This window comes from Leptonychotes weddellii, chromosome 5 (assembly GCF_054177405.1).
Source record: "Leptonychotes weddellii isolate Sample4059 chromosome 5, ASM5417740v2, whole genome shotgun sequence".
Classification (NCBI taxonomy): domain Eukaryota; kingdom Metazoa; phylum Chordata; class Mammalia; order Carnivora; family Phocidae; genus Leptonychotes; species Leptonychotes weddellii.
In genome coordinates, this window is record NC_138373.1 from 63,100,924 (window position 1) to 63,115,195 (window position 14,272).

Here is a 14,272-nt window from a genome sequence, read left to right on the forward strand (position 1 = left end):
TGGAGGCCTTTAAACAGGAATGATCATTTAAGTACCATTTGAGAAATGTGATATGTACTTGAATGAAGATGGCTTTAAATGATGACAGCTTTCACCTCACTGAGTATAATTGGCAGATATTTCTTTCCTGGAAATCTTATTTTTATGTTTATTCTTGGTTCCTGATATTGATTAAGAGCAATGGAATCAACCAATCTTAAGTTGTGGGAAGGGCTGTTTAGCACTATGCTGGTATGCAATTTGTTATCTGGGCCCTCTTTGCCACACCAGTGACAGAAATGCAGCTTGCTCTGCTGTTCCCACAGTAGTCTAGTCCATTTTGATAAAGGATACAGCCTGTAATGAACTCAAAAAAGGAATGAAATTTGTGTTTTTATGGTAAAATAAATGCCTGTTTATCTTTTCCAGCCAAAAAGACTCTTCCCTAAAAACCTTTTAATTTGATTCAACTATGAAAAATTAGCCCATTTCCTTGTTCTCCCTGGAAGATGGTATTTTTTATTTAAAAGCTAATGTAGGCACTTTGATATCTCAACTAAGTCCTTATATCCTGTGTCCCAGCAAGCAATACAGTAGAGTTCCAACAGATTATGGGGCTGCTCTTCTTTTTCTTATCTACTGCAGGACCTATTGTCAGCTCCTCCAAACAGCTCTCGTCAGCAAAATTCATGGATACCAGGAAGATCCCACAGATTAAAATTCACTATAGAATGCAAATATGTGAGCTGAAGGGAACCAATCAAAGCGGATTTGGCATTAAAATCCCCATAAAGGAAAAAACCCTATCTCTTGACATTTACTTTGTGGTTGGAAATTATTCCTTAAAATCAATCAAACAACAACAGTAACTACTTGATGATGCTTGAACTAAATGAAAACATCATTGGCTCTGCTCAAATTTTGTAATTACCTCAACTCTCTCAGGACAAATTAATTTTAATTTATGTGTGTCTGTGTGTATGTGCATGTACAACTATAGGTTTCACAAGCACCTGCCAATAAACGAGTGGCATGAAAAGCATCACAAAGCCAAAGAATACTAGAAACTTTATTAAAATTTGGAAAAGACTGGACTCGACAATGGGCAAAACTTTTGTCTTTTACTTTTTAAACAAAATGCCACTCTATCCACATAAAACCCAGTTCTCACACTATCACCTCACACTTGACAGAGGACAACTTCAATATGAAATAGAGCAAATCAAGATGCAGATCGTTCTGGCTCTCTTTAAAGACTGCTGCGAGCACCGGACGTTAGGGTCAATGCCTGGCCGGGAAGGAGGAGTCTCGTCAGGCTTAGACATCAGGCCACAGCGGGTGGCCCTGCTGTGTCCCTGGCCACTCTACAATCCCTCTGAAATAGAGTTATCTTGGAGAGTGACAGATTACCAGCCCTAGAGGCTACAGCCCAATGCTGCCTCCAACAGACAGCCGGGACTGCGCAGAAGGATGCCACTGCACCTAATCTGTGACCCAGAGAAGCTACTCTAGGGAAAAGGAGTGGTCACATTTCAACGGGATCAATATTTGGTCTTTGTTTTCAAAGGTGCCCTGAGGCTACAACAGTTTCACCCATCTTTACTTTTGTGTGGGCTTTGGTAGAATAAAAAGGGTGGCCATTTCCTACAAATTGGCTTAAAATGATAGGCAGTTTCAAACCATCTCAGCTGACATCAGTTGAATAAATATTTCCCTGATAAGAAACTTTTGCCTTCGCATTCCAAACCGTGAGTGGGGTTCACTTTAAAATTGAATCCCTTTTAAGGAATACAGTCTCTGTTCTTGACTCCATTTACCCTAACATAAAAATGACAGAAAAGGGGCGCCTGGGTGGCTCAGTTGGTTAAGCGACTGCCTTCAGCTCAGGTCATGATCTCAGGGTCCTGGGATCGAGCCCCGCATCGGGCTCCCTGCTCGGCGGGAAGCCTGCTTCTCTCTTTCCCACTCCCCCTGCTTGTGTTCCCTCTCTCGCTGTCTCTCTCTGTCAAATAAATAAATAAAATCTTTAAAAAAAAAATGACAGAAAAATATTAGTAGAAATATGTTACTTTCTCCAATTGTGTGTTTTGGATCTCTGAAGAATGAAGTGTTCTGCTATCTGATACATTATAATGATTATTTATAAGGAGAAGAGGATCTGGCTCCCCGGTACAAGCAGCACATACAAAATTAGTTGACTTTATCAATTATTTGCATCTAGAATCAACAGCTCTCCCAGTTGGCCCTCCTTCCCAGTCTGGTTACCTGGTCTGTTACTTTACAGACAATGTCAACATCAGCATCTCCATGTTAATATCCTGCTTTCAACATATAAGATGTAACAAGGTGGTCTTTTTTAATTCTTACTGCTCTAAGGCAATCCATGCACTTGTGTCTTAGCTAAAACTGCCTCCCAAAACACCCATTTAAAGAATCTTCTTCCCACTTAGATCCTAATATGTTAAAAAACAAAAAATCAAACCTTTGCATCAAATATTTATCTGAGTTTCACTATGTGAATCACTGAGGCATGACACCATACATTATTCATCAATCGCATGTAACTTGGGAAGACAAAGACACAATTTGTCATGAAGACAAATTGTGAATTTTATTTAGGAAAGAAAAGTGGTATGTACCTAAATATTTAGGACATAAAAAATACCTCGTAAAATGTTCCTTTGTATCCTGATTTCTGTCCTAATTTTACCCAGTAAAGTTGATTTACTAAGTAAAGAACAAAGCAGCTTGCCACTTTCCTCCCACCCAAATGGATAAACAAGCATAGAGACAATTACTTTGTGGTTTTCAAGTTTTGTACATTTTGGCAAATGGATCACAGAAAACCCTTATTTACACCATTTCCATTATCTAGTTAGCTAGTTCCAGGTCTTTTCAGGAAAGGAAATGTTGAGAAAGAAGTCATACATAGAAAATGAGCACTGCCAGGGAGAATATTTGGCTATCTGCCTATTAAATTGCATTTCACGTGAACTTAAAAAAAAAAAAAGAAGGGAGGGAGGAAAGGAGGGAAGGATAAAAAAAGAGAGAAGGAAAACATGTCCGGTATTTTTGCGGTAGACATCTTTGCCATAGACATTTTCACCGCATAACTAATTGGCCATTTTGCCAATCAGTGAAAGATAAAACATAACTGGTTGTCAGTTCGGTTTGATAGTTTGGTTTCATCAAGCTCGTTGACACTTTGGTTCCATTTGTCCATTGATGATGTACTCCCATTTTCATATTATATAGATCCTAGCCCTCACAATGGTCTATACGGTGGCTCAGAGGTTTGAGCCCACATTTCCCAGAGAACTTTGGAACATCAGTCAACAAACACGCCATGATCTGCCAAGAACAGACAGTGTAGAAGGGTTTCACAATGCAATACAAAGCATAGTTACAATTATGCATCTTAGTATTTGGGAACTGATACCTCCCTTCACAAAGAAAATTTTAGCCAAGAAAGAAAAAGTGCAATGCCGAATGAGGGAACAAATCAACAAGCAAAAAAGAAGGAAAGAAAAGTATAATACTATGATGAAAGACGAAAACAAGAGCTTATGTCCAATCTACAAAATAAAATCAGTCATCTGCCCAGGATTGCCATGAATCTACACTATACATTTTGAATGTCTTCAAACACTTCACAGCAAAGTCTTGTTATTAATTTCCCACATTTCATCATGTCCTTTTTGATGAATGCCCCTCTTTTATTTTCCATGATTTTACCTTTTACAGCAAAACTGCCATACGGTCAATTAGTTATGCAGCAAAAACGTCTGCGGCAAAAATGCTTGTGGCCTAGATGCTTATGGTAAAACTCCCTGCAACCGAAATAAACACCTTTGAATGAAATAAGCCACTTCCAATATGTCAGACAAACATAATGCATTTTGTTCACACCTTTTCTTGTAACAGGTTTCTTTCAAAGGTAAGGTATATTTTTACACGAGCGATTCTTTTTAAGATCAGTAAATGCTGGGTTAAAAAAAAATCTGCAAAGTACCTAATTCACATATGGACATTTTAGGAGGGGATGGAGTTGGTTAGACTCAGAAGACACTCAGCATTTTCTAAATGCATACCAGTTCATCACTTTCCTCAGGAGGAAAGGTGAAAGCTGGCTTGCATTTTCCCTTGCTGTAAACATCGGTGTATTCATTTTCTGAACATAAAATAATAATGATTGATAATAGCATCCCCTCCTGGTGTAGAATCTACTGGCTAGAATCATGTTACTAATGGAATTTAAGCTATTTTCCCTTATTATTCATAGTAATACTCAGGTTCAGCTCCAGGCAAAATTGTTAAGTAAGCAAAACTTATCTTTGGTGCCTTCCTCTTCACTAGAAATTTCCCCTGGTGAAGAAAGCTGGACCCATACTTACTAAAGTGTTTATAGCTAATGCAGCAACATATTCAAGATTACCTCTTCTGGGAATATTTGTACACTAATAAGGGATTTTTAACATTCTGGGAAAACAAAGTGAGTGTAAGTTTGAGGTGTTAAGTCCTAATGGCCGGTGAGAAGAGAAGTATTTGGTCCAAAAGAGCTCCTTGGAGCACCTTTCGTTGTCCACCATGCTTTCCTGTCAATATGGAGGCTGACTCTTGTAAAAACAGCAAAGCACTCAATTTTAAGCATAAATCTAGCTATTACTTATAGGTATATTATTTCAACTCAACATTGTAGAATAGCACTTTGCAAAATGTTATGCAATCTGGGGGCACCTGGGTGGCTCAGTTAGTTAAGCATCTGACTCTTGATTTTGGCTCAGGTCATGATCTCAGGGTCATGAGATGGAACCCCACGCTGGGCTCCACACTCAGTGAGGAGTCTACTTGAGGATTCTCTCTCTCCCTCTGCCCCCACTCTCTCTCTTTCTGTAAAATAAATAATCTTTTAAAAAATGTTATGTGGTCTGGTTATGAATGTGCATTCTTATTCTCTATGCTTTTTCAAAGTACAGAAAACAAAGCAATTACCATATTTTGTTCTTTATTTATCTTAAAGGAAACTTCCATGACTCAGGAAGAGAAAAAACTGTAGACTACAAACAATCTCACGGGCCTCTTACGTATCTACAGATATCTCATTGATGAGAAAGAGCAATACAATTTCCACAGACCTGATTGCCAAGTCAACTTTCCACTTTCAGAATCACTCCTGGAGAAAGAAGACAGTAGAATGGAATAATAATAATGGGACTGAGATGGAGAGTTCCAAGTTCAAATCATGGAACCAGCACTGTTAGATCTTGAGCACATCACATCTTCCTGGGCTTTAGATTCTCATCTAGATGAAGGACTAGCTTTCCAAAAATCCCTGCCAGCACTGGAAAGCATGTGGAATATAAGAACACAGTAATGGACAAACATGAACAGGAGTCCACTTGAAACCCCAACGTGGACTAACAAAGTGTGACTTTAAGTATTTGAATCATTTGAAATAATGAATGGCATTTTTATTTCCTCATCCGCATGTTCACGCTTGCACCTAATTAGGCCTTCCAATTATGATTCATTCAGAAGGGAAAAAAAAAAACTCTTCCTGATTTTGTGAAAGGCTCATCTTAAATGTAATTCGGGTCAAAGTTTCCTTTTCTGTGTAGGGTAAAATTACGTAACTAACTCAGAAATAGGATTATAGAATGGGTCAGATAATAGCATTTCCAATAATTAATGAGTCTGGTTGTCTTGGTCTACACAGTGAACATTTCATACAGATCTGTATTTATTCTCTAGTCAAATATAGGCCAAAATGAGACAGATAGATAGCTGAATACCAATTTTGGTTTGTACATCAGAGTGGGGGGAAAGCCCTGCCAACAGCACTGCTTAGCCTTATTTCCATGAATTGCTTAATAACACTTAAGTGGCTTTTGAGAAATTGGATTTTCCCCACTTCTTCTTGGGCAGGAACCAGAAACAGGAAAACTCTAAATACAGTTAACAGGACCCTTTCCTCCAGACTATTTCCTGAAGCTGAATACAGATCATAGGCCATATTGGTTCCTTTATTGCCATTTAACATCATCTTCAGATGCACACTTTTTAATAATAGACTACTCTTTGAGTCTCTGATTTAAGTAGTGACTATTGATTGACTAGTTAGAACTTCCGTGCTTTATGAATTGTTCTCTAGAGGTGATGAAATGAGGAAATCAATGCTTTTATTTGCATTTATAGTCAGGTTACAGAGTGAATTGGATTTTCAAACCAAAAGATATTTTAGAATGCCATTAGTTAAGGAATAAAATTTTTTAAAAGGCTAATTATATTGAAGCAAATGTTGTTCAAAATATTCCTAAATGTTCTGAAACAGGTGATTAATGTGAAGAGAGCCAATCCTCAACCACTTAGATATAACTTTCTTGAAGACAGAAATTGTCATATTCGTCATTTTCCCCTTGCTACTTAACATTTGCAAAGCAAAAACATCTGATGAGTAAGAGCATGGGCTTGGAGCCACAAAGAACTAGCTTGGTCCTGGCTCTGTGGTCTTGGGCAGGTGGCTTAGTTTATCTAAATCTTAGTTCCTCATTATATTAGATGGAATAATAACAGTTCTTCTTCCTAGGATTGTAAGGAAGCTTAAATAAGGTAATGTACAAAACGATGTCTGGCTTACAAAAAGCAACATCTCTTCCATTTGGACCTTTGGTATTCATTAACGGTATATGATCCTTCAACTAGATTCACCTGAGCCCTTCTTTGTACTTATCCCATAAAACCAACACTTCTCAGCTGATTATGACCATCCATGCCCTAGGTTTAAACCCTACTTTGATGTGAACTTCTTTTGTGCTTAAATCCTAATCATGCTCAGCTTTAATTCCCTGCAGGTTCACTCTATCCCTATTGGCTGCCCTGGGACCCACTTCTACATTTGATTTTCTGGCTCACAATCCTCGCTTCCATTCCTCCAATACAGCCAGTGACAATTCCTCAGTTCTTCAACATTCTCAACCCTAGAAATATTTGTTCACACTCCACTATGCAGATTAGGACCACATCAATACTCTGAACCCATTTCTTCCATTTCTTCAAGTCTCTGATTATGAAATTCCTCTATCTTCCTGTCCTTCCATATACCTCATTCCTTTAGTTACACTAAATCGACTTTTACTCATGAATACTGGTATCTAGATTCCTCCCTTTTCTTCCTGGCCATTCGCTCCTTCTATCCTCCCTTACCTCCTCCTCTTCCCTCTCCCATCATTTCAATGAATTTCTTTGCAGAATCTTCAACTCACTTGTTTACTTGTCCTTCTATCTTCTCATGTTGTGAATTCCTAAGTTTAGATAGATCCCCATAATGCTGTTTTTTTTTCTTTTCAGATCAGAGGAATCTACTGAGTGAAGCATTGAAAACACATATGATTTCCCTTTATTTGGCACTCTGCTTTGTTTGGCAATGTTTTTATTTATCTTTAATTTATTTCTTATCACCTTTCCCAAAGTTCCCATTCACATCCCTTCTGTTGTCTTCAAACCCTACTCTGGTCCTGACGTTTGTAGAAATACCTGGGCCTCTCTTTAACACACATGTACACACACACACACACACACACGTTTCTTTAACGTTTCTTATTTCAAAAAGAAGTATTTCTTCTTTGCAAAACCAACTCCGTCTCTCATGACCCTAACCAATCCTTTCTGCTTGTTGTTGGTTCTATCTAAATTCATTATTTTCTTTCCCTTTTCTATAATTTTTTTCTCTTGCCAGAATCAATTTCCATACTTTTTGCAAAATATGGTCATATCTGCCTGTTACATAGCTTTGCAAAAGTTTAAAAAATTATCTCATTTGACTACTTTATTTATCTGCCATTATCAACATCTACCAATTACTCATTCTTCTACTCTTCCTAAAACTGCCTACACCTACCATTCCCAAATCACCTTCTGTCTCAGAGATAATCAATGAGCCATGAGTTCTCCAATGTCCAATTCCCATCACCTTTATTTCTCTGCAGCATTTAAAAATATATATCCTTCCTCCATGAAACGTTCTCTGCCCCTTGCTTCCACAATGCTTCTTTTTTCTCCACATTCTTTTCTGTCCACACTTAGTTGATTTTTATTTTTTGGCTGTCTCCCAAAATTTTATTCTTGCTCTTCTTATCTTTCTTATTTCTCTCCTTTGGCCATTTTATCTACTTCTGCTACATCTTTGAGGGTAAGCTCAAACCCAAGCTCCTGACCATAAGGCATATCCACAGGGGTGTCCCCAAACCTTATTCACAACAAATCCAACAGCTTTATTCATATATCTGTTTATTTGGAAAAGCTGATAAGAAAGCCCAGATGTTGCTCCTTTGGTGCCAGTGAGAAGTTCAAACCCACACACAAAAATCCTTTCCATTGTCCTACCTCTTAATCACCATAAAAACTTCAGGCCAGGTTCACATGACCTTTAGAGCTGCCCTGCTCTCCCTCATAAAGCCTCATTATGTGAGTAATGGAATTTTTTATACCTCTTGGTGTGTGTGTGTGTGTCAGTATCCGTATTGACATCAAAACCAAATTTTAGGGGAAGGTCCATCCTGGTCCTGCAGAGTGGTCACGTTTACTTTATTAACCTTCTATGTCTTATTACAAATGTGTAATCACTCTGCCCACCCCCAAGTATTGCCTCATTAAATCCATCCAACATTCTCCATGAAGCTCACATACATTTTCTTCTCACTTACAGTATTTCACTTTTTATTGCCTCCCAAATAAAATTTCTGATCAAGAATTCAAAACTTTCCATGACTAAATTCCAACCAAAAGATCTATATTTTCTATTCTCCTTCAGGTATCCTAAAATTCCACAAAATTATACCATCTACCTTTCCTCAACAATGCCTGCATTTCCTAGAGTTGGCACTTGGTTTTCATTCTGTTCCTTTAGATTAGATTGTCCTTGTCCCTTTGCTTCCTGTCCAAATCCTAACTGGATAGATTAGCTAGGACATTTTTTGTTTGCAAGGGACATGGAATCCATCCCAGACTGGCAAAATGATAACATAATTTATTGGCTCAGATGATTTTAAAAATCCAGGAGGATTTCAGGCTTTGGATGAGGCTTGATGTAGAGGCTCATACAATACCCTTAGGACCCGGTTTGGTCCCTCCAACTCTAAGTTCTGTAACAATTCCAGCCTTATGACTTTGCAATATTCAGACCAACGAGAAGGTGGATGGACTTTTCCCAAAGTTCCTGAAAAACTCTTGAATTCATTCTGATTGGGTCATCATAGGTGACATGTTACCCTGGAGCCAATAACAGCTAAGAGGAAGCAAAGTACTGAATGGCTCTAGCTGGGGTTACATGTTCCATCTGTGGAACAGGAAGCAGAAGGCCACCCAGAACACAAGGCCCCAAAGAAGAAAAAGGCTGGATTCCTAAAAGAATTCAGAGATGTTACAGGAACAAAGGAAAATGGATGCTGGGAAGGAAAACAATAAATGTCCACTAGATTATCTGTCTAGACTGAGCTCACACACAAGGGAAAAAAAATCCAACTATGTAGGATAATGGATATTAACTAGACTTATTATGATGATTATTTTGCAATATATGCATGTATCAAATCATTATGTTGTACAACTGAAACAGTATATAACTAATATAATGTTATATATTATATATATTTCTAATTTTCTAATTATACCTCAATAAAAAAAGACACAGCTCAAATTTCACTTTCTTAATGTATAATTAAATTCATCAACATTGAAAATAATTTCTTTCTCCTCTAAACTCCCATCATATCTTGTACCTACCTTTCTGATAATATTTGATAAACTGTGTTTTGTAGTGTCATTTCTGCAAACTCCAAGGGCAGAGACCGCCTTATACTATTCTTTGTATTTGCCACTTAGTGTCCCATTAAAAATAGTGTTTCATAATGAAAGTATTAAAATCAATAATAATTTTCATTATACTAATGGTTATTCCATTTTCATCCTATCATTTTTACTAGTCATTCAACTTTTTCATTAGTCACTCCCTCTGAGAAAAGAATAAATAATGACTTGCAAAAGCTTGAATGGCTAGACTAAAGTGCAGGTGAGTTTATAATATTCTCACCTATGGGTATATACCAAACTAGAAGTGGTTTTCTTTCTCTTTTTCTCATTGTATTCTCTGAAGGAAAATGGAGTCATTTTAATGTTCATGTTCATCAATGAAGGAATACTGCTATAGATTTACAAATAACAGTAACTGCAAATACACTCTTAAAAACTCTCTTGGTCGTTCTCTGATCTTAATGGAAGTGAAAAGCAGGAGAATGTTAACAAGAAATTAGCTGTATAGTACTTCCGGGGGCAAAATTTCTTCCTGGGAACAAAATCTCTCCAACACTCCAAAGTCTACTGAGTATAGGGCAGACCAGGAAGAGAAGTAGGGAAAGATGGTGTCGGGGAAGGCTGAGGGAGCACCAAGGAACTGAGGCTGGATGTGCTGTCTTCCAGTTCACTGCTGTTCCTCTTTCCATTGGGAGAAGACATGTCCCAAATGGTTGGGCCAGCAAGAACTAAAGTGGGAAGGAATGCAGGGTGTGTGGAAGAGAGATGACCAAAGGAAACAAGTGTGTGTAACTCAATGTTATCTTCTTTAATTATCATTACAATTAAAGGTATGAAACATGTCAAATTAAACTATAAAACATCCAAAAGATCTAGGAAATCATTGGTGTATCTCCCCATCCAACGCTAAAATAGCCAATGAAGCTTTATATTTCTCTGTAAAATAAACGTCATTACTATACTCATTAATAGGATCTTTTAAGTGGCTGGTTTTAACTCTCAAGGTAAGTATTTAATCACAAAGTTTCCATCTTGCCTTGTAGTAAGTTGATCAGATAATACTGCTTAAGTGTGTTCGAATTACTCATTTGACCATTAACACACTAACACATTTTGTAATTTTCATTACAAACATTTTGAATGAGTTTTCTCCACAACCAAAAACTCTATATATTGTATTTTACAGGTCCTTCCCTTACTAGCCCAGGAGCTATTTCTAAACCATGTGAGCAAGAACAGACTACTCAAAACTTTTAAACAGTTACTGTTTCAGTTAACAACCTGTGTCCACTTAGGTTATCACAACAGATCCTCCAGATCCCTGATGACATTTGTTATTCTTTGAATTACTGGGAGTATAAGACAGCATTCTGTTAATATTTTTTATGAACTATTTTGGTGTTATAAATGTTATCAGTTTAAATGACTAAGTAAGTTCCACTGAGGAGAGAAGAGAATAAGACTTTTATGGGTAGTTTTGTGGTGTTATTTTTTTAAATTATTTATAAGGCTAGTAAAATATATGCTCAATGTTTTGATTCCAATCAGAAATACAAGTTTCCTCTCATCACTGAATGTCAGTATTTCTTAGTATAGTCAGCTTTACAGAATTTCATTCCATTTAAAATAATCTTATCTTACAAGTAAAAGTGACAGCTCTGAGTGAAATAAAGACATTTCCTTCAGTAGAAGCAGTAATTATTTCCATTTTTCATTAAAGTAACCCATTCAGTAATAAGGATCAGAGGAGATAATTTAAATTATAAAATAAAATTGCCATTAAAGCAGAAATGAGCTAACAAAAGGAAATATATAAATAAGATGAATACTTCTGAAAATTAAAAAAAACAAGCAATGATAAACATTAATAACAAACACTTTGCATTTCTAAAATACCTTATATCTAGAAATCCTAAGGATCAAAGGCAAATGAACAAATATTTATAATACATAGGAAGAAAGGCAAAAGAAGATAGCAATCCCTCCAACCTTTAGCAAAGGGAAATAGAATCAAAAAGGAAAACAAAAATTCAAGTTTTTTTTTCTGCTGCACTCTTCAAACTTTAACATTCTTCTGAGAAGTGAGTTTTCTTTGAAGATATTTTTCTCTCAGTGGGTTTTCTATACCCCACCAGCTCCCTTGGATCTCAGAGTAAGATAGGCTTCGTGTGTTGGGGCCAAGATGGTAATGTGTGTGTATTTTGGAAGGAATACATTCCTTTCTTGCTTTGTGTCATTTTTCCTCTTGCTATGGTGTTTCTGAGTGGAGGGCAAAGACAGAATGGGAAGGCAGGAACTAAAATCTCTCCAGTCTAGCTATGAGTCCTGTGGAAACCTCCCATGAGTGACTTAAGCCCATGCCAAGCTCATCTGAAAATGGACAGCAGATCTAGAAACTACAGCAATGATTGGCTGTGCCAGGTGGTAGCTCTAGATTAACCCAGTCTTCTGGTGGCATTTTTCTCTACATATGCCAAGATGTACCTTTACTCCCAGAATAAACTGTGGCTGTACTTTTTCCCACAAACTAGAAATTCTGGAAAAATCTTAATCCCAGGTTAATTTAAAAACAAAACAAAAGAGGAATCTTTTTTTTTTTTTTTAATCTCAAAATCCTTACTCAAGATGGTAGAAATTTTATCTATTCTTCTGGGTATCTACACTTTTAAGGGAAAAAATGTTAAAGAAAATAGTTCCCAAAACAAAAAGAAATGCTGACTTTTGAGCCTTCCCACCGTATACGGCGCATGCTCAGTCACCATCAGAAAGCACTGCCTCAGCCGAGCAGGCTAGTGCGGCCGCTGAGAGGCTCTGTCAGGCACTAATTCAGACTTGACGATCAGATTTCTCACAGGCCAGCCTGGGAAAGTCACTTCCCTTCTCTAGGCTTCAAGTTCCTCATCTGTCAAGTGGAAATTAAATTAGATAATGTGGCCTGACACGTAGTCAGTGCTCCGCAACTGTTCTATATTAATTATCAGTCCTAGCCAGCGATCATTAAGAAAAATGGGGAACACTAGACGTGACCCGGGCCCTGCGGGAGCCGAGGTGCGGGTTCCAGCTCCCGGAGTCGGAGGGGGCCTGGCGCGCCCAGCCCCCAGCCCGCCGGGACCATGCTGTCCCGCCGGCTGAAAGAACACCAGGCCAAGCAGAACGAACGCGAGGAGCTGCAGGAGAAGAGGAGGCGAGAGGCTATCGCTGCAGCGACCTGCCTGACAGAAGCTTTGGTGGATCACGTCAGTGTGGGTGTGGCCCGGACCTACATGAACCAGAGAAAGCTGGACCATGAGGTGAAGACCCTACAGGTCCAGGCCGCCCAGTTTGCCAAGCAAACAGGCCAGTGGATCGGGATGGTGGAGAACTTCAATCAGACACTCAAGGAAACGGGGGATGTGGAGAACTGGGCTCGGAGCATCGGGCTGGACATGCGCACCATTGCCACCGCACTAGAATATGTATACAAAGGGCAGCTGCGGTCTGACCCCTCCTAGCCCCTCTTCCCTTCCCTCTACCCCACCCCTCCTACCTCCCCCTTGGGGGAAGCTGACAGGCCAAGAATAAAACACAAGCCTCCAAAAAGAAAAAAAAAAGAAAAAAATGGGGAACGCTATATGTTAACTATGCTGGAATTAAAATATGAAACTTAATCTAAAAGAGAAAGAAAAAAATAAAAATGGAGGAAAGAGGGGACATATTAGTAATAAAGAGGCAAGTTTGTCTTGGAAACAGTTTTTAGCTCACAACAAATTTAAATTTTATAATGAAGAGTTGTTATCCCTCAGCTCAAAAGGGAACCAAATGTAATCATTCTACTGCAGATTTAAGTAAAAGGGGGCATGATAACAGGCATAGGTTCAAATGCTTTCTTGACCTCATCATGAATTCCTCCAGATTCTCAAAAACCTGAGTCTTCTGCACAACAATCAACAAAAAGAAAAGGCAATCTACAGAATGGGAGAAAATATTTACAAATCATATATCTGATAAGGGGTCAATATCCAAAATGTATAAAGAACTCATGCAACTCAATTTCCAAAATAGAAAAAAAATGAAAAAGAAAATCCAATTAAAAATGGCAGAGGAACTGAATAAACATTTTTCTGAAGACATCAAACAGTCAGCGGGTACATGAAAAGGTGCTTAACATCATTAACCATCAGGAAAAGGCAAATCAAAACCACAATGAGAGATCACCTCACACATGTTAGAATGGCTGTCAAAAAAAAAAAAAACAAAACAAGAGATAACAAGTGTTGGTGAAGATGTGGAGAAAAGGGAACCTCGTGCACTATTGGTGGGAATGCAATTGGTACAGCCATATGGAAAGTGGTATGGATGTTCTTCAAAAAGTTAAAAATAGAACTAACATATACTCCAGCAATCCCACTTCTGGGTGTACATCCAAAGAGAATGAAAATAGGATCTCAGAGAGATATCTGCACCCCCATGTTCACTGCAGTTTTATTTATAACAGTCAAGATATGGA

At 38.0% G+C, this 14,272-nt stretch overlaps 1 pseudogene; it reads left to right on the forward strand.

Moving 5' to 3' along the window:
- The first annotated feature begins 12,812 nt into the window (after positions 1-12,812).
- LOC102735930 (biogenesis of lysosome-related organelles complex 1 subunit 1 pseudogene) lies at positions 12,813-13,389 on the forward strand (annotated as a pseudogene).
- The last annotated feature ends 883 nt before the right edge of the window (positions 13,390-14,272 follow it).